General features: G+C 37.5%; 4 long non-coding RNA genes across 11 annotated transcripts in view; 2 read left to right on the forward strand and 2 right to left on the reverse strand.

The window, feature by feature from the left end:
* LOC149034665 (uncharacterized) overlaps positions 1 to 18,995 on the forward strand; it is a 262,282-nt gene extending 243,287 nt beyond the window's left edge. Inside the window, exons 2-9 of one of the 2 annotated variants that reach the window (XR_016183083.1) lie at positions 10,811 to 11,003; positions 11,129 to 11,209; positions 11,729 to 11,842; positions 15,797 to 15,866; positions 16,204 to 16,248; positions 16,952 to 17,082; positions 17,450 to 17,540; positions 18,367 to 18,995. This is a non-coding gene — a long non-coding RNA (uncharacterized LOC149034665). Of the gene's footprint in view, positions 1 to 10,810; positions 11,004 to 11,128; positions 11,210 to 11,728; positions 11,843 to 15,796; positions 15,867 to 16,067; positions 16,249 to 16,951; positions 17,083 to 17,449; positions 17,541 to 18,366 lie in introns of those variants that run through there. The other variant, XR_016183082.1, reaches the window with a different exon arrangement.
* LOC149034675 (uncharacterized) overlaps positions 1 to 22,842 on the forward strand; it is a 181,730-nt gene that overhangs the window by 120,138 nt on the left and 38,750 nt on the right. The window lies entirely within an intron of this gene.
* Positions 12,865 to 14,620, reverse strand: LOC149034681 (uncharacterized). Its single transcript, XR_016183121.1, has 2 exons — positions 14,357 to 14,620; positions 12,865 to 13,230 (listed from the first exon to the last, which is right to left on the reverse strand). It is a non-coding gene; the product is annotated as an uncharacterized LOC149034681 (long non-coding RNA).
* Positions 18,683 to 21,706, reverse strand: LOC149034682 (uncharacterized). Its single transcript, XR_016183119.1, has 4 exons — positions 21,548 to 21,706; positions 20,779 to 21,460; positions 20,192 to 20,344; positions 18,683 to 19,284 (listed from the first exon to the last, which is right to left on the reverse strand). It is a non-coding gene; the product is annotated as an uncharacterized LOC149034682 (long non-coding RNA).

Genomic DNA, 22,842 nt, shown 5'->3' on the forward strand with positions numbered 1-22,842 from the left:
GCATCAGACAAACAGCGGCAAGTCGCCCAAATTCGTTTTCTCTCCTACTTTCATATTTTGTAGCCCAATATGTCCCAATAATTGTGGTATAGGTTTTTTTTAAAAATATATTTTAGTTTTTGAGAAATGACTTTTTTTCGTTCGACCGCTCAAATATGCAAATTTTCACTCTGAATATTACCCGAGTTGTGTGACCTCATGTAACGAATTTACTTGACCTCCGGTATTTGTGTTGACACAATCCTTTGTTGTATCATCTAAACTTAATCCCCTGACATTATTGAGGCTGGCACAAAAATATTTATTTTTTGGTGAATATTTTTGTCCGACATACTTTTTCTATGTCGAAAAGTAGCATCAAAACAAAGACAGAGGATGGTTATAAGGTTACTGTAAAAATTTTCTTGTGTAATTGTGTTGTTCTATCGTGAGACGAACTCAAAGTCCGGCAAAATTTATTTGCTAGCGACTATGAAATATACATGGTGTGTTTATTTGTCGCCACCTTTTATTGGCATATGGAGGCATAAATCGCTACAATTTGAAAAAAAATCTAACTTAACACTCTTACCAAGTTTATTTATGATTTTATAAGACCAATAAGCTGTTTCGGTCATTATATTACGCTTGGGTATTACTTCTTGCCGGGAGCCCAGGTTTTACGTTGTGTTTTCCCCTATCCCAGCTATATCAGAAGCTAGTCACGCAATAATTGATACCAACACAAATGAATATTTACCCTGTATGAAGATTTTTGTTTATGTTGAATTGACAATATTACAATATGTTACTTTTGTGGTCACTAATCGTTGTTTCAGTGGCAGCGTAGCAGTTCAAAGCGGGTTGTTGCTTCAACGCTATTGAAATTTATAGTGTTCTGGCAGGAAAGCATAGCATGATGCTCTGGGAATAAAAACTCCTAGGGGCCTTTTACATAATATCGAAATGAGGTTTGTTCAAGAATGAGTTTATCTCGGTTGCCACATGATACCAGAGTAAAATTATTCGAAACGAGTCATTTCTGAATGAGTTAACTGAGGTTTTCATTCCAGAAAGAAACACTTATTCTGGACGACCTTTTGTACCTGTATGATGTAAACGCGGTACGACACTCATATCTGTATGAATCCTCTGTAGGAGCGAGGGAAGCATAGAAAAGGGACGTAAATACTTCTTTTTACTACCTGTTTTTATAATCTAAATTATCTTGCATGTCAACGTGGCATGAAATTCATTTCATTCCGGAATGAAACCCATTTTGGAATAATGTAAAAAGTACCTTATTGACGGACCATTAGATTTTTGGTGCGGGGTGGGGGGGGGGGGGGTCTTTTGCCAATTGCACGATTTGTTTTCTTCCATTAAGCCCATGCTCGATTTTTTCGGGGGTTATTGCCCAACACCCCAATCCCCCCCCCCCCCCCCCGCATAAAAAAACCTAATGGTCCGTCCCTAAGATGCTATCAGGTCCTACAACTTTTCCTGTGATGAAAGAATTTGGATATATATGTGTTACTCGCGTTGTTGTTGTTGTTTTTTTTTTACATTACCGAGCGAATTTCAAGTGATACTGCGGAAGGGCCCTTTACCACTGTGTGCTTAATTACGCGTCCCACCAGATGGCGGGAAGCTCACAAAGTGCTCAGACATTAGTATAGAAAACTCCGCCTCTGTCTGGATTTTTGAAAATTTCAAGATTTACAAAAGACAGCCCTTATTGTCTGAGATAAATTGGGAAAAAATAATCATCTGTATGTTGCAAGTTCATATAATTTGTAACAGCAGCAATTGAAATTATTAAACCAAAGGCTGTAGTAGGTAGTTAGGTAAAGTCTGTATTTAAGAGTGGCCCATCCAGGCCCTGAGCTTATAATCCTGGATTTCTCACATGAAGCGATTAGGTATTACTACTCTTCCCTGGACATGATAACAGTACACCCCATGGTTACCCCCCCCCCCCCGACTAATTTCTGGTACCCATTTATACTCCTGGGTGGAGAGGGGTACTGTAAGAGTAAATTATTTTGCACAAAAACAAAACACATGACCTGGCCAGGTTACAAATGCAGCTCTCTTGACCCTGACTCCACCTCACTAATCATAAGGCCACCATGTCTCCACAAGAGGAGAGAGTTCATGCTGAATCCTTTCTCATAAGAAACAACTTTTACCAAACTAAAGTAAAATTCTCTTATTTGATTTTTAAATGAGGAAGCAAAAGAAAAAGAAATATACATATCCCAAAAGTCTGCACACCCCCTCCTCTACTGCCTCCTTCTACTTGCTTTTCTGATGGTAATTTCGTTTTTAAGTATTAATTCACTCTATTTAAGACGACAAGGTAGTTTTCCATTACAAGAAATCCGAAATATCGATCATACTTGACCTCTCCAGGCCTTGGCCAAGAAACAATTATAAAGAAATGAGTGGGATGAAAAATAAATGTTCAAAATCTTCAAGGATCTTTCATTTTCTTGTCAAGATTTTTAGGGGTCTTTTATTTCCTTTCCAAGATCTTTACGGATCTTCAAAATTTTCCTGCCAAGATCCTGAAAAGTAAAAGATCCTTGAAGATCTTGGCAAGAAAATGAGAGATCTTCAAAGATCTTAACAAGAATTTGGAAGATCCTCAAAGAATTTTCAAAGATCTTTAAAGGATCTTTGAAGTTCTTGTCAAGATTTTTGGAGATCCGGACAAGATCTTCGAGGATCTTGACAGGAAAATGAAAGATCCTTAAAGATCTTGACAAGAAAATGAAAGATCCTTGAAGATCTTGACAAGAACTTTGAAGATCCTTGAAGATCCTGGCAAGAGAATAAAATATCCCTGAAGATCTTAACAAGAATTTTGAAGATCTTTAAAGGTTCTCATAACGATCTTGTAGGATCGTTAAAGATCCTTCAAAGATTTTCACCAGGGATGTATCACAACAAGTCAAAAAATATAGAAAGCGCTCGCCGCATCGGCACTTTTTTTCGTTGTTTTGGTAGCCACTTTGGAAATTTAGCCAGGCATTTTAAGGTAGGTAATTCAAATGTGATTTATTGTAGTGTACACGTAAATATGCTAGTCATAAAATCAGCAGTCCACTGTTTGCAACTCTGCAAAATTATCATGATAATATGCGAAACTTTGTTCGACCATTTCCGCTTGTTGACAAGTCTTTCCACTTGATACGATTTTACTCCGGGTTTGTATTTCCTTTTGCTTTTATAAGCAATAATAATCTACACGATCTTTACTTCTTACCGATCGTGCCATGTTGTTTTTGCAACCACACCTTCGGGCATGCTCCGTAGAACTTTGAGTACACCACAGTCAGGGGGTATGGCACTAACGAAATGACTCGGATTAATTGTAATGTTTTCTTTCTTTCATATTGGACTATTTTCTTCTGTCATTTCAAACTAAACTAATAGATAAATATTCGCCACCCAGAATGCCTTCAATGAAAATCACCAACGGGTAGCACTCATGATTTTATGTGGAACAAGCAAATGCAATTAGGCAATCTCATTTCAAATTTTCGTTAAATTTCCGACTCGAGTTATGACGAACAAGAACGAGGAGCATGTGGTTCACTCGTTAATTTATGTAGGAAAAAAAAAAGAGCAAAGAAGACGATCATTTATTCCAAAATCTATGTGCAAGCTGGATTTCAACTTATTTTCATTTTCTACAGGTGTGCTGATAAATATTCAGTTACGCTGTGTTATTAATATAACCTACATTTTTTCAAAAGAAGTCAAATGATGTGTTAAAGAATTCGTATTTCGATTTGTCGCCTTAAATTTTTCTCTGAATGAAAATACCTGCCAAGTTTTTTATCATTTAATAAGTAAGGAGCGTTTTACATCTCCCCTCGAAACATGTGTTTGTGACAACTGCTTCCTCTTTCAATTTCTATAATGTGAACAGGATGTAACACGTAGACGGTAGTTTATAATCAAAATAAAAAGGAAAAAGGCTTCAGATTATCTCGTAACACTCAGTTTTCTCGGTTCTCACTAAATATTCTTTTAAAAAAATAGACTAAGCAGGGACGCAGCACTTTAGATCGATAACATTTTCATAACTTGCTCTTGTCTGCGATCATATGGCCTAGTGTGTTGTTGCCGGCTCACTTTGCTGAAAGACCTATATGAAACCAAGACCCCACGCCTCATACCGGATTGTCTATATTTTACAATGTAAAAAGTTTTTCTTTGTTAATACAAACTGGTAATGTTACTGATGGAACACTGCGAGTGGGTGAGACAAAAATCCACTTGGTTTAATTAATTATTTCAGAGCTTACCTTAAAACGACGTTTCGTCAACGACGGAGCGTTTAAGTCGTCCTTAAGAACCTGTTAAATTTGTAAGACCGAAGATATTTTGATGAGTTCTTCAGAAGATGACTTAACATGCACGGTGTCGAGGAGTTATTTTTTTTCCTTGTGGTCTCACGATGTAGAAGTATTTGATTATATTCCTCTGAAATTTAGCTCGCGGTAACGCAGATGCAACGCTTCGAGCTGGGGATGGCGAGCGTTAAAAATTTCTCGCTGCCACCAAAGATGTTCATTCGACCGCGACAGGATACAAATGACTCACTTTTTATTTCACGACCATAACGATGTTTTTACCGTTGCGTGACATTTTCAGGAAAACCAGAAGTTGATGATGTAATACATTGTGGACTTCCCCCAAGAAATGAGTCATAAATGGAGAATAATACACGGGCGCGCGTAGATGTGAATTTGATTGGTGGAGTACAATTCAAGCACGTGAACAATTGCCTAATGCTCATGTTTTGCAATGATTGGGTTTTTTCTGATTTGTTGTTGTTTTATTTTTTTTTTATGGTACGTGATGGAACGTGGGTTGTAAGGCGTGTTCGATGTGAGTAAAAGAGCCGTAAATACTCGTTTAACTTAAAATTGATACAAAAAATGAAATGCGAACCTTTCATATCCCGATAAATTTTGACCTTAATCAACGAGGCTCTCGCGAAGGGCACAAACCACTACACTTATCAAATGAGCCCAGGATTTCTGGTTCATGCCTTTTTTTGTACACAGCCCTTGATCCATGACATCATTTATAAAAACATAGGTATGCGTAGCATGGGCGAGTTGAGATGGGACACTTTGTGTACCTAATGTTTTCATTTTTGTAACAGAAAAAGAGCATAACTTTCAAACGGATGAAAATATCGCGTTACTTCACCCTAACAGAAAGAAAAAAAACTTAATTTGTCTGAACTCACACCACAGGCAGCCCAAGCTCCAGTTGTGAGATGATCATCTTGCGAAATAAGAGTCATGGTGAAATTTTAATAGTCTCTCTAGGAATTTTTATGACCGCTCTTAGGAATAAAAAAATGTAGTCAAATTTTCAATAAAAATGCCTCACCTTACTTCCTCAGTGTAACGCTTGTTATCTGACCGCTTACTATGTTAAAAAGAAACCACTTCAGCGAGTTATCCACTACTAAGTTTACTACATAAGAGAAGCCTAAGGCAGCACACTCCATTTCCGAACGCCCGATCTGAGAAGCGAAAATCCAAGCTCAAAATGATCGGGCGGCCACAAATCCAACGCAGAAACCAAGCACATATACCATAGTTTCATTTCAATTCACTTCGAACTCAATCTTCCCCGTGAAACCGACGCTTAGCCGCAGTTTGCTTTAAATTCTCAAATTTACCTCAAGACTACCTTGTCATGTAATAACAGAAATTATCACCAAAGACATACTTGGATGCGTGTAGCCACATGCAAAACTAAACCAGTTGATTGATCATTTATTGATTAGCATTGATTAGCAGATGACCGAAAAGGTAAAACTTTCCTCAGACACCAATCACTCATTACCAGTTGATGAATTGGATTCGAAAAAAATCGAGTGCAGTTAATTGAAAAGACGCTTGCAATAAATCATTAGTTGACATTTGAAGAAAAATCAACTTGTCTCAATGGTTAACGAGGAAATCAGTACATCAGTGCAGCGTAGAAGGACAATCTAAGCAGTCTATTAAAAAGAAAAGATTACTTTCAAACAATGAAATAATCAACAAAAACACATAAAATACGCAGGAAATGTTTATCGTTTTTTGATCAAATGCAAGGCAAACACGGGAGCAACTTAAGTTAATACATATATAAGCCCGACATGGAAAGTTCGTGCCAAACACGATTGTGTACATTCTCCATATGACACGCAGATGAAACTGAAAGTGTTTCGATCAACAGCGCCTGCACTGAATGAAATGGATAATTTGGATATCCCCTTTAACCCTCCCGGATTACTTATTTTGTCCAAAGTAAATGCCAGGTATTACCTGCGAATTTTTGTGAATTCGACAGCTGTTACTTGTTCAAACAAGCTTACCTTAATTAGCCCATAAGTAACACGAAGCAGCAATACAGTCAATTACACGCCAGAATCAAATAAAAGTTAGCAATCCTCGTCAGTTAACTGCAGGAACGTCTACATTATTTTTATTTCACTTTTACATGCTCTCATTGACACTCTTAACATAAAACATGAGAGGTAAGTCTTTCTAATATCAGAAACAAATTCGTCTCGGAATATATTCACAAAAATTTTGCTGCAACGTGAACATAAACTATTATTTATCTTATTCTCATTTTTTGATTGCATATCCTTTCGAGGACTTTAGAGCCCGGAGGGTAAGTGGTACCGCGCTGGTTCAGGAGATACGTTTCTAGTTTCTTTTCCTGAAAGGATATCTCAGATTTTTTTATATGGCGGTGACATACCTGAGTATTTTTACGAGTTGTGCCGTATTTTGCCTTTCCCCACAGGCTCGTCAAAATAAAAACAAGGAATACTAAGCAATGCTACACTCCAAAATATCTAATAAGTTATTTATGATCCAACTGCTTTTTTTTCCGCCAAGTCTTTCTGCTCATTTCTAATAAGGCGGGAAAAGCAAAGCGGATAGAGAAGCGCAGCGTGCGCAGCCGACCGGTTAAACAGGTTTTTTAGCAGTACAAAATAACCAACTGTACACATGTGGTATATACATATATTCGCGTTATTTGAACTCTACCTTGAGCAGTCGAATGATAAACCAAATTATCTTGTTGTACCCCTCACCGAAGCAGCATCACAGTTTTCTTAGAAACTAAACCCACTTATTCAAACGTTGATAATTCTAATGCTTGCCACTGTGCGAGGCCAAAAGCAACCAAAATATACTTAATACTTGGAGTAGAAATCTCCAAAAAACTCAGCATACTTTGTATGCATATACCTTAACATTACTGACATACTTCTCGAGCGCTTCACATAACAGTATTCTCTCACTTTCATATGATTTGATTCGCTACACTTCATGTGATTATTTTTATTATTATTACATGTTTCCTTAGCACTCTACACACTAAACCTAAGAGGTAAATCCTAGAAACAAAATCAATAAGCATTCCTCGTGTTCGAAATAAGAGAAAACGAGTGGCTCCGGGAACGAGAGTGGGTACCCTGTGGTTTTCCTTTCTTTCCTCACTCCAATAGAATGTGGTTATGTTCCTACCGTCGTTAAAAAGCCTTTCCCAAAAGAAACTTATTCCCCAACTATGCCCCCTGACACAAATAAAACACAATTCACTTTTTGGTACTGAGAGAAGTTTATTAAAAATACGAACGAAAAATAAACAACAGCCAATGATATGCCAAATAAACCTCTCTGCCACCCTATGACATTACGCAAAATCACCCAGGGTGGGAGGGTAGGTGGGAAGAAAGACAAAACAGTACAATACAAAATATCTGGTGTTCGCTTGAGGTGAAAAATGACGCAAAATGAAACACAAAACTCCTGAAGCCTGGTACTAGAGGGCGTGTGTTGCGTGTGAATTGCCTTAGGAAAACAAACGTCACGACTCACAGAAATAACAGGTTGATCTTATGTGCCCGAGTGATTGAGCACTAGGTTCCAGGTTAAAGTCCTTTACCCTGCAACTTACTGGATTTGTTCTCGATTGCTCGAGCTCAACTCCTTGGCTGCACTTTGTCTATAGCCGATTGGTTTGCCTCCGGCCAATTGAGATTTTTAAACTCTACGTTTACCTGCATTGTTTATTGACAATTTGTGTCAGTGGACAAGAAGAGCCACCTCGTAGAATGTTTTACGGATCAGGTAAAATGAACCATGATATCCAAAGTGAAATACTTTCTAGAAACCTTTCCAGTTTTTGGAAGCTACGTACTCATTCCCAGCATCTGAAAATGGATGGTCATAACTAGTGCCCTGCATATATTTCCATGTTTTTTGATGTCGACAATTTGTTGTGATATCAAAGCTTCAATCCAGCTTAGTTACTTTTTGTCTTTTCATTGCCTCTCCGTCAAACTGTGTAATGAACTTGTGGCCAAAATTACTAAGTGGTCACTGATTGTGGTCAAAGGTTTAATATCATCTCTTTTCTATCATTCACGGGTCGGATGAGCGAAGCTTACTTTTGGCGAGGAACGTTCGTTAATTTATAGCCAAGTGGTTTCATGCTACGTACGAAGCAGAACTTAGCACTCATGTGTTTCTCTCATTTTCATATGTTCGCAAGCAAACTAAGCATCAACGACAAAACAGCTTGCTTGAAGACTTGGTTTTCTTGCGGGAGGACGCGCTCTTTTCATTATTTCCTGGAAAGCTCCCGATCTTTCTCATTCTTCTATCCAGAACCCTTTATTTGCGAGAAGTCTGTGCTAAATTCTCGCGGTCAGTGGTCGGCGCATCGTGGTAGCCAAAGCAACCGACAGCCCTACACTGGTTTACCTGCGGAACGACACACCCCTTTCTTTTTCCTGACAAGCTCCCGATCTTTCTCAGTCTCGTTTCTTGGACTTGTCTGTTGCTTTTGCAATCGCTTTGAGTAAATTAGAACCTGAGGTAGTCAATGGGCGAACGTTTATTAAAATCTGTCAATAACCTCCTCTCCAGCAGTCTGCGCACTCGGGCAGTTTCCCGCGCTTTCCTGAACCAAAGCAAAGGCGCCTGAAAACGAGGCAGAAGTTACGTTTACTGGCTAATCTGTTGATTGGTTTATTATCTCGTCTGTTACGTCATCACGACGCGCGAAAATTACAACCCGTCATTATAACTTTCCGTTGGTTGGAGTTAGGCGCTTCATAAGTCATTCGGAGGAAAATTCAAGAAAGTGATGAGAGCAATCAAAGAGATGAGCCCTGTAAACGTGAGTACTATTCGTTGTTAATTTTTTTGTACTTAGGGTGGTTAAAATGAGCTCCTAGCTAAATTTCGTCGGACACATTCGGAATTTGTCGTGTGCCAGGCTATAGGCGGCCGTCACCACCAAAAATACAAGGATGTCAAATAGATCAGCAAATACAAAGATGGTGTAAGGATCAGCTGCAGGATAGTATAGCTAATAAAGGAAAGGCATGGTCGAATTATAGACAGTCTAGACAGACTAGCTCAATTACGAATAACTTAGCACTCATTTGCAATACAGTACTCAAACTGTGTAGCGTTGCGTTAAACGGCTCAGGGTAACGTCGAGTAGCACAGCGTACGCACAAACGGTGTAGTATTGCTTCAAATGGCTCAGCGTAATGTAGAATGGTACTGCGCACACGCATATGGTGTAGCGTTGTGTGAAATGGCTCAGCGTAATGTCGAATGGTACAACGTACATACAAACAGTGTAGCGTTGCGTGAAATGGCTTAGCGTAATGTCGAATGGTACAGCGTACATGCAAACAGCGTAGCGTTGCGTGAAGTGGCTTAGAATAATGTTGAATGATACAGCGTAGACACAAATGGTGTAGCGTTGCGTGAAATGGCTCAAGAAAATTGTCAGGGCACGGCGTGGACCCTGGTTACGAGTCAAAACACTGTCTCTACAGGGGAGGGGCAGGAAATAAATTTAAGGCTAAAATATGGCGAACTTTTCTAACGAACCACAATCGATCGTCTGGCAGACGTTATGAAAGGAGAGTATTAGGGAGTATTGGACAGAGTATCTCTGTCCAAAAACGTGAAGGAGAACTCTAAGTGATCGATAGAGAGGAAAGCAATCTTCAGCTGCTCGTTCATTTTCTTCAAACGTTCACTTTGGTATGGCGGCCGTTTCTTTGTCGATTGCTTGACACTCAATTTATATGATGAGGGTCTCTTTGTCGTAGAAATGCAATAATCTACCTTTTCAAGAAAGAGCGCAGTCGGATTATTTTACATATTGCAATGGCGCAATTTTTAGCTTATTTTCAACATTTCCCAATTGGAAACTAACTAACCTTGCCTAAAGTGCACTAGATTCTCCTTATTTTTAAACCCTGTTTATCAAATCTCTTTGAGTCCACTATGCATAAACCTACAAAGATTTACCAGCTTTTGGTTTACCAGTCTGTATAATTATTGTGACAGAACTCTAAAGAATTAAGATTTAGTGTGTATATCATACACGAACTACTTGAACCTCTAAAGGAATCAAGACCAGGGTAATAGTTTCTACTTTACTTTTCTAAAGTGACTTTTCTCCTTTTTAATATGTAAAAAAAGCATTTTATTTTTTTCATTTTAAACTTGACACACTAGCTACCTTAAAGCTAGGAGCCTGTTAAGTACCAGGTTCTTGAGTTTAAAATTAATATAGAATTATGTATGCACTGGTTGGCTTCATATGGGGTTTCAAACAAGTGTAGCGCATGCTGTGCATCAGGAACAATTTGTATCAAAAGAATCAATCATAACATTTAAATATTTTTTTTTAAAGTAATCATTGTCATTAGTATTATAACAGCAAATAAGAAGTTTATTTATACTTTTCTATTTAACAGTTTTCAGCATTGTTGTAAGGGTATCAAGCAGCCCTAAAACAGTCAGGGAAAGATTTTGGTAATAGAAGTGCATCATCTTTAAATGTGTGTGGAATCTTGACATCATCCTATCGTGAAGTGACACCAAGTGAGAGTCTTACTGCAGTCTGTGAGCCTGAGGGAGGAACTCCAGTCCATGCCCCCAGACAAGAAGGTAATTACTGCTGTTTCACTAGTATGCTCTATTGCAATAAATTCAGCCATAGTTACCATTAGCCTTTTGTAACCCAGGTGGAATCTGTACTTACTTAGGATAGTTCACTTTTTGTCTTAATGCAGTCTTTGAGCCTGGAAGAGGGACTCCAATTCCAGCTCAGAAATATGAGGCCTCCCCAGCAATTGATGCCCCCAGTCAAGAAGGTAATTACTGCTGTTTTAAATGAGTATGTTCTATTGCAAGTAGTTCAGCCAAGGGCTGCAGTTAGCCTTTTGTATATTCCAGTTGGAATATTCTCTCAATCTGTTATTACTTAAGATAGTTAACTTTTGTAAAATTTGCCAGTGTTTTAACTCTTTAACTTAAATATCTGAATGTTAATTCTCCTCATTAGCTGCTACACATTTCCTTGTAAATTAGTTATGAGTATTTGATTAGATCAAGGTAAAAAGTTCTACCAGATAAGTTTGAGAATTCTCACTACCTGTTTGCTGGATAATGTGTGAATATTACAGGAAGAAGTAAGATGTTAAATAGGGTTAAGCTGAAGAAGGAGTCATTTGCAATTATTATGCATTTGTAGACTCAGTATAAACCTTGCCATGAGTGAAATATAGTTGATGTTTTATCATGGGGAGTAATCAAGGAATTTTCTGTGAATGTTTACATATCTACTAAACACAAAAATAAACATTAAAATTGTCAACCATTTGACCTCATAGTGCCTGTTCAGGAAAGCTCTGACCCCCAGTTGATCAACCTCCCCAGTCCCCATCATCACCTGAGCCCAGTGGAAAGAAGATTGGAAGTAGAAAGTTCAATGGAACTTGCATTTGGTACAAAAGAACCTTTGATTTATTTAATTTTGTATATTCATTCATTAAATTTTATTAATTTTCTTTTCACCTTCCATGACGAGCTTTGCTCACCAAAAGAATTTATGCAAATGAGGCTGAGGCGGATCTGAGATCTGCCTGGCAATTATTAACTGTAAGAGAAGAACTGACTTCGCGCCCACAGAACGACCGAGGTGTTGCGGATGAATTTTCAGTAATTACTTTTTTGGCACTTTTCGGCGTCCAAATTGCATGGCGAGAGTAACCCAAAACCTTAAAGCAGACCCTTCTTGTCACAATACGAATGTTTTCCAGATAGGGACACGCGTTAATGTCAGCTCCACTCGCGTGATTGCATTTTTCAAGGTTAAACCCTCGCGTGGATCTAACAACTCAAGTTTACTTTAAAGCGCACAATGTAAGCCAAAGTAATTTTATAATTTAACTCCATGATCGAAATTTTGTTTACAAAGGATAATAATGGATCGACATCGACCTAGAGCGTCAGCTTCACTCGCGGGGAGTCAACCATTTTCTCTTGCCCCTTGCGCAACATAGAATGCAAATTTGCTGACCCACTCTATTGATACACACAACTCGACAGTTGTTAAGTGTTGAAAAAGATGAATTTTTTTACCAAAATCATGTGTTTCCGATTTTCAAACGCTAACAGAAATGTAGTAATGGTATGTCCACTCCGGAAAATAATACTGCAAACAACAGCAAGCCCTAACCGCGATGAGAACACTCATGGATCACACAGCGCAACAGAACTCATTTTGTTTGTCTGTTTGGGTTTTTTCCGATAATATTGGCCTGTAAAGAAATATATAATGGAGTTTTTTTGTACCCTCCGCCGGCACCATATAATTGGCTAAATGCTAAGGAAGTAATATACTTTAAAGAGATCATTAAAGGAGTAAAATCTTTAAAAAAAATTTTCCTGCTGGGGTTTCCTGGCGCGCCACTGCGAACACAGCGAACCTCATGTATAAGGCTGCGAGAAAATAAACAAAGACAAGTAGAAAAAGTTTTTTACTCACAAATCTCTTTTACAATCTATGACCGATTTTACATCTCGTGTCTGAAGCAAGAGTTGGAAATGTAAATGCAATTTAATACGTTACGAGAAGAGGTATTTTACTCGTTGGTAATTTTATTCCTAAATTCGTTATTTATTTTTAATTGAAAAATCACGGGATTTGAGGACAGACACCACCAAGGCAAACACAACATCGACGTAAAAATTACCAGTCAACGGAACGTGCACTTATGATGTGTAATTAGGTTAAGGTTGGTTGGTCATCTAAACAGGAAAACTATCTTTTTCTATTAAAACAAACATTGCTTTTTCATCACGGCTTTTCGCGGTTAACGTTCAATTAAATCTGCAAAGGAAAAAAAATCAAGGCAAGTAAATTTAATTATGTCGCAATTCAAAATTAGTTTGTCATAAGATAAAAACGAACAGTCTGAAATGAAGCAACTCCCAAAGAGAGACAGAACCAAATAAAAAAAAAGGAAAGATTTTGCATTCAGATAGCAAAAGTGCAAATAGGACTGACTACCCAAGAGAGACAGAACCAGGTGAAAAAAAAGGGAAAGGTTCTGCCTTCAGATAACAACAGCCCAAATAGGGCTGACTACCCAAGAGGGACAGAACCAGGTGAAAAAAAAAAGGAAAGGTTCTGCCTTCAGATAACAACAGCCCAAACAGGACTGACTACCCAAGAGAGACAGAACCAGGTGAAATAAGAGAAAGGTTCTGCCTTCAGATAACAACAGCCCAAATAGGACTGACTACCCGAGAGAGACAGAACCAGGTGAAAAAAAGGGAAAGGTTCTGCCTTCAGATAACAACAGCCCAAATAGGACTGACTACCCAAGAGAGACAGAACCAGGTGAAAAAAAGGGAAAGGTTCTGCCTTCAGATAACAACAGCCCAAACAGGACTGACTACCCATGAGAGACAGAACCAGGTGAAAAAAAGGGAAAGGTTCTGCCTTCAGATAACAACAGCCCAAACAGGACTGACTACCCAAGAGAGACAGAACCAGGTGAAAAAAAGGGAAAGGTTCTGCCTTCAGATAACAACAGCCCAAACAGGACTGACTACCCAAGAGAGACAGAACCAGGTGAAAAAAAGGGAAAGGTTCTGCCTTCAGATAACAACAGCCCAAACAGGACTGACTACCCAAGAGAGACAGAAGCAGGTGAAAAAAAAAAGGAAAGGTTCTGCCTTCAGATAACAACAGCCCAAACAGGACTGACTACCCAAGAGAGACAGAACCAGGTGAAAAAAAAAGGAAAGGTTCTGCCTTCAGATAGCAACAGCTCACATACGAATGACAAAACCGGGAAAAAAATTAAAAAATGAAGGTTCTTCCCTCACGGAGATAAGTCTGATTACACGAGAGAGTGGGTAAGAAATAACAAAAGAACGAGAGTATCTTCAGGATTCTGCTTTCAAAAGTGCAAAATAGTACAGTACGATTAGTAAGAAAACACACTAACCTGCCAAGAGCGCGTCATCTTATAGGGAAGGAATATTTGAGCTGTGATGTCAGGGTTCATTCCATAATTAGTTCATCTTGCTCATGTTAGGTTTCAACAGTTTGATAATACACCATGTGATTTTAAGCATCTGTCACCTAACTATCACAGAATTAATTCCTTCTCTTGCTTCGAAAGCACAGAAGTAAAGGTAAACCTTGCTTTGCTGATTAAATGGTTTGGGCATCATCATTTTCCGCTCAAAGGTTATTAAGCAGCGAGATTTATCGCGCGTCATCATATGGCTCTAGACAGAAATTATCAGGCATACAACCTTATCTAAAAGCCAAGAGTAGAATTTCTTCCTCGCGAAGTTTTACACAGTTAAGACCTTACCTTAAGGAAAGAACGATGGCCCCTTTTCGCAGATACCGCCGAATATACTCGTACCTTCGCACAGAATTTTCGCGGGATAAGTTCCCGCGCTTACCTGATGATTGGGACTTACTAAAATGATATTTTATACTGAAAGAGCTCCTCAGTATGGACGCCAGAAAAGTATTATAAAAATATCTGCCCAATCGTTTCAAGTGTTAAATGATGCTCTTGTATCTCCAGAATATACTGCAGTCGAAATCTCTCTTGAAAACAAGGTCCTTACCGAGCGGCTCACCGGCTTCCATGTTGACTTAGGGTCGAAGGTCTGATCAGAGTGAAATATAAGTTGGCTAACACAATTTAATTTTGGTATTGTCGTGACAGAACAGATAATCGCTCTTTGCGTCACAAACCAATAAATCTGCAGATCACGAACAAAACATGCTGGGTACAATAACTGTTACTTGATAGTCATGTCACGCACTACAACCAGGCTATCCTCAAATGCCATGACACACTACGGCTTAGCTAAGCCGTTCTTGTCGCTAAATCATTCTACAATTATGAAAATTGCCATTCACGCCATGAATGCGTAGTTATCTCCAAAGAGATAATTGTGCAAAAGAGTCCTAAATTTACGTAGCACTCCTAACGCGCAAGCCGCGCGGATCCTCGCGCCTGTTTACATTTTAATTGTTAACTTCAATTAATTTCACGCTCGAAGCCAAACACCTCGCTTTCACTTGCTAATTGAGCCCTCTCGCTTTACTTTGACAAGCCTATGGATCATTTTACGCATCCCTGGTGAGAATTCTTTTCTTGAGCAAAGCTCGTCATGTTTGTCAAACGATGATGTAGGAGTGTCCTTTGGCAAGTGGTGGCTGTTGATTTTCCTTGGGATAACCTAAATTATCAGTGGGCGCATCAACAGTCACCCTAGGCTTATTTTGAGAAGGAACATGTATACTATAGAATAAATAATGTAGACAGTTAACCTGTTTAACAATCAAGACAGTAGTTAAGAAGTTCAATCAACATGGGCTGATCATTGATTAATGATTGAGTGATTTTATTTTTGATTAGAAATCCCACTGGTTCAAATGGCTACAAAAGTCTTCAGCGGTTAGGCCAACAACAGGGGACATTGAGAAAGGTAAATTGTAATGTAACTATCTCTGTGGTGAAAAACTTAAGGCAATAACATTCTATCATGCTCAGGGTTTTATTGACAGTAAGCTCTCATATCTGATGAGTATTTTCCTATGAATGATAGATAAAATACCTAAAGGTGAAAGGTTTTTTTTGATGTTAACCATTTTGTATTGCATGAGATTTCAACTGCAAGGTGTGTGAAAAGTTGTGTGATTGTCTGGGTTGAGATAATTAATGTATATTATATAATTAATTTAAGGATTTCTTCTGATTAATTAACTGCAGTTGAATTAAAAAGGGAATCTGACTATTAAACAAACATTTTTCAAACCATGCAGACTCACAGGTTGAATATGATGTCAGCTCTTTCTTCACAAAAAGTGGTGAGTGATTGAAACCACAAGGGCTTGAGTTTTTGGTTCATGTAGTTTAAGAAAATAAGTCTTAAAAGTGGTATGATAATCTTTTCTGAAAGGAGTTTTCAATATTTCTATATTCAGATCACAGTGATGAATCAGGCAATGATGTTTTCCTTTTAAATGCTGGGAAGGTACCTTTGGTATCAAACTGGTCACAATCAAAGACGCTTACTGACAATCTCTGCTCCTAAGGGAGAGTATTTCTTTAATTCTATGTTAATGACTAAACTATGTTAATGACTATGTTATCCAAAAGAAAACTTTTTAAGGTGGTAATTAGATGCACATTCTGCTCAGGATATTTGGGATCCAGTTGAAAGTGCAGTGTAGATACTCACATGATGGTTATATACAATTCAGTTATTCCCTATCGTGCAAAATGCATTGAAATTGAGGTAAATTTTTTATTTCCTGTAATCCAAAATTTTACATCTTGTATTACCAATCATTAACTTTAATGTGAGTTAATCATCTTTGTTTGATCTCTGAATTCAGAAATGTAGAAGTCAGTGACAAGATTTTTCTTGATGTACTCAGCACATCAAGAAAATATTGTCACAGACAACTTCACAGTTGTTATCCAGGAAAAGGAAGATGGTGCGAAGCTTTATACATAAATTATAACTATAATGTGGGTTAATCATCTTTGTTTGATCTCTGAATTCAGAATGTAGAAGAGTACATCAAGAAAAATCTTGTCACTGACAAATTCACAGTCATTATTCATGGAGAGGATGATGGTGTAAACCTTTGTTTGATTCAATTGGCAAAGAAATTCTACAAACTATTAAAGAATAGGTAAGACAAGTTTGTACTGATGGAAACATATACCTACTTCAAATATTAGCAACCAAATCAACAAAGTCAGAAGTCAAATGATAAATTTGGTGAATTATACTGGTACTGGTAAAAAGCATCTTATGATGCTGATAACTATTGCACATCAGTGGATGTATTACAATTATTTTGCTGATAGAGTACAGAATATGGTTTTATCTGACAGATTTTGGTAAATGAATGATATAAATTAAACTGTAACGTCTCTTTCATTGAATTTTTCTTATTCTCTCTTTTGTTATCATCAGTATTTGTAAATATCCCGTAATTCAGCCTAATGGCTGCAATGGTGGTTAATAAAGTATCTCTCTTGCTTTTTTCTCTGCAGGTTCTTTGAAGGATTGAACTTTTGCATCATTTTAAAGGCCAAATTCACCCTGAAAGCTGTTTTCAAGCTTGCCAAACCATTCATCTTGTGGGTATAAAAAACAAATAGTTTATTTTATAACTGAAAAACATGATACTGCTTGATTTGTGATATTCTTGTAAAATTAAAACCAAGTGGATTTAATAAAAGTTATTTTAGTGCACTTGGTTTGTGTTCATAAAACTAAAGCTATTGACATTAAAAAATGCAAGCAGGAAAAAAAGCAGAGACTGTTAGAAAGAGATTATCTGGTTTCATTAACTGAGTTGATAATGTAAATAGGTCTCTGTAAAGAATTTCTAAAGCTGATGTTTCAAGTGTTGTAGTCCTTTGTAAGAGCAAAAGAAGGAGTCTATTAGAACTGAAAGATAAAGCATGACTGTGAACTGCCTATAGAAGGGTTAAATGAGATTGAACACATTGTAATAAATTCATGTTATGCATGTGAATGGCTGACAGGCTCAAATTTCCATAGAGTGTATGTTAAGATTTTATGAGTGTGAAAAATATTTTTGGTATTAGACAATACATTCCGGAATACCTAAAGCATGTTAGTTTCTACAGATACCATGTTGGGTTGGGGGGAAATTGTTTCATATTGTCTTTTCTTTGTTTATATTTTGTAAACAGAGATTCAAGTTCTGTCAGATTTTTCTATACTTCAATACACCATGTCAGGGATCAGGGGGGGAGGGGGATTTTTCTTATTGTCTTTTCATTCTGCATACCAATGTTGCATGCCGCCCATGGCAGATCAGTTGTCAAGCTGTTGCACAGTGATTGACATATGAAGTACTTTAGAGATTAGAGGTTTCTCAGTGTCCTTGTTTGGCCCACAGTATAACAAGATCATGTCAGTTTTACCCAATTTCTTCCAGCTATGTCTCTGTTGAGATCATTGGGAAGCACTGAAAGCAAGAGCATTGAAGATGCATGGTAGGGGATCTTTGAGGATTTTCAAATTGTAGCAGCTTTTTTTAGGATTTTCAAATTTAATAGTATCTTCAAGAGAATAAGTCATGACTAAGTTTTAGTCCTTTTAACATGGAGGAGTGCATAATGTGACTGCCATCAAGATCAGTTGTGTCTCCTAGTGTTACATCAAAAACTGGCTGCAAAGAACATTGCATGCTTATTTTTTGCAGAGATCCTTGAGGATCTCCTTATGAAGAGAAGCATAACAACAGCTCTCTCTGTAGTATTCATCATTTTATTTAGTACTGAATATGACAGCAACCAATGACTGTGCATCATGCAGACTGTTATATAGCTAATCATTATAACAAGCTGGGCATATTTTTTTTCATTTTTGTAAACTGAAATATATATGTACTTATTATTTGTAAAAAAGAGGTGATTATCACCAAAGCAGACTGTTAAACATGCTTACAGCCAGAGTTACGGATAAGAACTTTCATGAGAAGTAGGGCATATACTATCTCTCAATTTTTGTAAACGTAACATAATCATAAAGGGTCCAATTAAAATGCAAGATAATTACTTCAAACTTTGCCAGACTTCTTTCAAAGATGTATATTCTCTGACATTGAGGAAATCTTTATATCCCTGACTTTTCCCAGAACTTGCAGCAACCATAAACCATGCTTCTGGTATAAAACTATTGGTGGAATTAGTTCCCACCAACCCCAAGTATTTCCCTGTGTTATTCCCTGTATGTACACACAAGAACATGTGAAACACCTTCTGCAGTCACTATCAAATAAAACCAGCAGTGTTTTCAAATCAAATGTGCACCAGGGAAATCCAAAATGGCGGACGAAGTTTAAGAAGAAGATCTGCAAAATAAGGCATTTCGGCATCATTAGCCCCTGATATCCATTGTGTTTTATTTTGTTTGTGTCTCCAAGATGAAGACAAAATTTACCACTGTTGATCCTTGCGAAGTGATCACAGAGCTGTTTCATTCACTAGTTTGCATCTGCCTGACTTAACCTATCCCCTGAAAAGCTTAGATAATGTGTGTAGTCCCCCCCCCCCCTCTCCCTTCACAGGAAAGATCCCTCTCAGTAAATTCATGGGAGATTTTTTGGTTGATGAAAATGATGAAAAAGATGATAGTTATGATAATGCTTATAATGTGGGTAACAATGGTGATGATGATTAAGCATAAAACCTAAACCTTGTAGACTTTTTCCTTCTAAGCCATTTGTTAGTAAAAGTGCATTGTTTACCTTAAACACCTCCACAGTTAGAGATTGATATAACACTTGTATTCTATTATAAAGTCTTGACACTTCTGATTCAAATTCCCCAATGTAGTCAGGCAAGGTTCAATTTCCCCCCCCCCCCCTTGTTCGGCAAAAAGGAAGGGGGGGAGGTTGAAGCTTTCAACTGATTGTTGAATTATAATGGGAAGATGATGATGATGATGGTAACTATGATGCAAACTTACAAAATGGAGCTGTACCATGATCAAATAAAGTATTTACTTATTATAACTTTGTGTACAGTGTACTTGCTTTGAACTTTTAGAAAAGAAAATAACAAAGGTTTCTGTGTCATAGATCCTCTAAATGAACAGCATATTATAATCATAGAAGAGAGTCATAACTGGCCAAATATCTTTTAAAGTATTAATACAGTGTATAATTATATCCTTCTCCACATCTGCTTACATTCTGTAAAATGGTGGAATAGAAAAAGTTTTGACAATAACTGAAGCTGAAGCTCAACACAGCTCACCTCGCAAAGTGTCCTCATCAAAATCTGGTGCATTTTCTTTTTCAGGTAAGTTTTCATTTTCACATGGAACTTTTATTGGACTTCTTTCTGTAGCCATAGCAACTGTAAGAAGATTGATGCTTCTTACAAAGGTGCTGCTTAAGTTATCCTGGCCTGAAAGAAAGTTGGTTGTAAATGGTAATAAACATCAGCTCAACGTATTCCCAGTTGTAAAATAAATATTTTTTCCCTTCTGAGAATGGGAAGGATACATAGACACAAAATCACAAGCATTTAATGTCATACTATAAAAGCAGCAAAAGAACAAAGATATGTACTAAAATATGATTCAATATTTATAAAATACATTTTCAATTGACTGAAATAAATTAGGCAAGTGTTGCAAGTTCATATAATTTGTTGCAACAACAATTCAAATTATTTAAGAGGCTGTAGGTAGTCGGGTAAAGTCTGTATTTGAGCAGTCGCCCATCTAGGCCCTGAGCTTATAATACTGGTTTCCTCACATGAAGTGAGTGGGAGTAACTACACCCCTTGGATGGGATGCTAGTCCATCCCCTTTCCCCCTGGCATTTCATCAGGCTTACCTGGCTAATTTCTGCTACCCATTTAAAGGTAAACTTTACTCAGATACCAATCTATCATTATCAGTTGGTGAATTGGAATCCTAAAAATCAAAGGCAGTTAGTTGAAAGGACGCTTCCAATAAATCACCAGGTGACATTTGAAGAAAAGTCATCGTTTCTCAATATTTAACATGGAAATCAGTATAGCAGTACAGTTAAAAGGGAGAATCTCAGCAGTCTATCAAAAAAGGAAAAAAATTACTTTTAAACTGTATGAAATAATAAACATAAACACGTGAAATAAACTGCAAATGTTTATAGGTTTTTTATCACGTGCATCGTAAATGGGGGAGCACATTAAATTAATACTTATGTTAGCCTGACACGAAAGCTAGTGCAAAACACGATCATGATTGTGAGCAAGACACGCAGACGAAACTGAAAGTGTTCCGATCATCAGCGCCTGCACAAAATCAAATCCATGACTTTAATATTCCTTTTAATTCTCCCGAATTACTTATTTTATCCAAGGTAAATGCCGGGTATCGCTTGCGAATTTTTGTGAATTCGACAGCTGTAACTTGTTCAAACAAGCTCAGCCTAATTAGCTCTTAAATAACACGAAGCGGTAAAACAATTGATACACCCCAGAATCAAGTAAAAGTTAGCAATCCTCGTTAGTTAACTGCACGAACGTCTTTCACTGCCGGAAATCAGAGAAAATTAGGACAGATTAAGAGCATTTGAGGGAGAAAATGTTGACTGAGAAATTCGAAATAACAGTATTTACCTTACATTCAAAAAGGCACGTTTGACTGCTTTACGACCTTGCTTCCTCAATCCATCATGGAAGTGTTTTAAAAAAAAGTCACTAAGACTGAGAAAGTACTAAGAGAGAGTCGACAGCTTCGTTATAGAACGAAGAATCTTAATTGCGCGTTGTAAAAAACGAAAGGGGGAGCCCCTAGTCCATAACTCTGTGCAAGCTTAAAACCGGAAGTGCGTGACTTTTGTCACGAAGCACCTCCATTCCTGCGAGTTCTCACGCGGTCTCGCTCTCTGCCGATATAGAGTCACGCACTCATTCAAAAAAGCAAATTCTAACTAAATTCTTGGTGAAGGAGTTGTCCTTGTACCAGGATCTCTTTCACTCATCTTTGACTCAGCAGTTAGTGGTCACGCAAACAATGTCTACCTGTCGCAAGAGCTCTTGTTGACAGGTTGACTGTGAAATTCGCAGGAGAAATCGTGCAGGACACTGATGGTTATGATCTATTCAAGCTCTGTGAGGACCTCTTCTTGACTGAGAATGAGAGGACGAACATGTTCAGAGAAGGTATTCAGTCTGATGATCTTTCGAAGATCAGATGCTATGCGGAAGATATGAAGAAATAAGGAGATGTAAAGGAGAATAAGTTTATTGATGTCTATCAGAACAAATGTAGGATTCTATTGAATCATAAGATTCTGAAAGATCATGGAGTCTTCTTGACCTGTTAATGAGATAACTTCTCATTTACAAAGACACAATTTTGACAGAAGAACAAATCAAGGCACGCCACGACTTCTTTGCGAGAAGATACAACGTTAATATTTGAAAATCTTCAAACGAACAATTAACACCGCGATGGCGTGACAAGAGGATCGTTCAAGTTGATATTAGTCACATCCTCTTCAGAACTCACGAATGAGACATTCTGAAGAGAGTGTGAAGATTATTCACAAGTGAATAATTTAAGTTGTCTTTGAAATCAAGGTTGTCTCCAAAATTTGCAAGAGCTGTTTTTTAAATCAAGGTTGATTTCAAGGTTAAATTCATGAGTTGCCTTAAAAATCAAGGTGGATATTAAAATGTGCCAGAACCCCCATTTTATCCTACTCAATGCGAAAATGGAACCCATTTTTTAATTTTTATAATGGTACATGTTTTTGGTTAATCTTTCTAGGACTAGGTTATATACAAAGTTAAAAATTTTATTTGATTCTTATGCTAGTTTTCCTTTAGTTTGAGTTCACATATTTGATTTACTCAATCAGTTGATAATTGATTCCTAGGAAGTGACTCAAACTAAGGTTTGAAGTTCA

This window comes from Pocillopora damicornis, chromosome 14, assembly GCF_964200805.1.
Source record: "Pocillopora damicornis chromosome 14, jaPocDami1.2, whole genome shotgun sequence".
Classification (NCBI taxonomy): domain Eukaryota; kingdom Metazoa; phylum Cnidaria; class Anthozoa; order Scleractinia; family Pocilloporidae; genus Pocillopora; species Pocillopora damicornis.